Source organism: Antrostomus carolinensis, unplaced genomic scaffold (assembly GCF_000700745.2).
Source record: "Antrostomus carolinensis isolate BGI_N321 unplaced genomic scaffold, ASM70074v2 scaffold1938, whole genome shotgun sequence".
In the NCBI taxonomy this organism is placed as follows: domain Eukaryota; kingdom Metazoa; phylum Chordata; class Aves; order Caprimulgiformes; family Caprimulgidae; genus Antrostomus; species Antrostomus carolinensis.
The window spans coordinates 493-1,897 of record NW_010330679.1 but is presented as its reverse complement, the minus strand read 5'-3'; the positions used below and the strand labels follow the sequence as shown (position 1 = coordinate 1,897).

Here is a 1,405-nt window from a genome sequence, read left to right as displayed (position 1 = left end):
TACAGGAAAATGATCTACCATAAAGCTGCACTATACTATAGTTTAGATCTGTTTGACGCTGGATACAATTTTCTGCACTGGGGTATCCAAAGGTGTCAAGATGCCTTGTGCTGCTTTAGTATCAAATCTGTTCCGTAAGTAGGTTTTTCTCAGCAAGCTTTAGAGTCAACCTTATATTGCATAGACATGATACCTCTAAGTGATATACATCTTGAAGATGGGCTCTCAGACCATGTGATGTCAGTCCTGTAATAGTATATTAAGATTTATGCCACCTGTGTTAAAAACATGGATAATTATTGGTAAATACTGTTATGGCAAAGGCATTACTATAATATAGTGCAGTTTTACAAGCTGACATCGGCAATACTGTATTTCTCGAACTGACAGAAATTCAGAATGTACAGCTAGGGTATTGCAACTTGAGTTTCTATCTAGGGAAAAGAAGGGATTTGAAGAGAGCCAAGAAAAGCGGTTTTATTCAGAAAGTATAAGCACACCTGGTGAGTTAAACACAGGAGCTGAAGGGGCATTACATACAACTGTTTCAGCGAGCAATGTGTTATAGGGGTTGTTAGTGCCATGTGGTCGAAGAAGAGGGTTTGTTAGTAGGTAATTGCCAGTCATTCCTAAAGCAAAAGAAACAGAAAAAAATGTCAGTTTTTTAATTTTAGGCTGACAGTTTCAATGAAGAATATTTTTTATTCATCATGAATCATGTAGGACTTGTCAAACATAATTCAGCTGAAAATTTCTGAATGTATCTGAGCTATGTATTTGAAATGGGAGTAGGAAAATACAGTTAGATTCCAGTAATTCACAGATGCTGTCCAAATCCCCAAAGTAAACATCTGGTGAGAGTGACATTTACTAATGTATACAAAATCACTTTTACACAAGAATAGCAATTAAATGTGTAGAGATTAAGGTAATACATAAAGCTATTATAACTTTTAAAATGATAGTATGGAACACTTCTGTCCCAAACTGAGGTAATTTAATTTCTCACATTGGAAGGTATTGAAAAATCTCTTATGACAGGACCAGAGCTGTTATTCACTTTATTAAAAACACACAGATAGTGGAAGGGAATTGCTGTTTTCAAACAGACAGTGGATGACAAACTGCAAGAAGCATATCTTAGTATATGCAAAAGTATGCATGCTGAGGGGAAAGCAAAATATTTGCTCTAAGAAATCAGAGCATTCACATTTTCTCCCGGGACATTCATGCTGCAAATTTATCTGCCAGGTTTTTAGAAAAGAATTCCTCAAATGACAAATTTTCTTCAAACAATCAGTTTACAAACAATGTAAGGCGAAGCAAAATACTACATGAACAGATTTTTTTAAAACCCATTTTACATGTTAATGCAACACTATTTAAACAACCCTCAGAATAATTA

General features: G+C 34.9%; 1 protein-coding gene across 1 annotated transcript in view; it reads right to left on the bottom strand.

The window, feature by feature from the left end:
* The window catches only part of LOC104528831 (adhesion G protein-coupled receptor L2), a 5,483-nt gene extending 4,916 nt beyond the window's left edge, over positions 1 to 567 (bottom strand). The window contains exon 1 of the mRNA XM_010172963.1: positions 501 to 567. The gene's annotated coding sequence lies outside the window, so the exon portion shown is untranslated. The remainder of the gene's footprint in view (positions 1 to 500) is intronic.
* Positions 568 to 1,405: the final 838 nt, after the last annotated feature.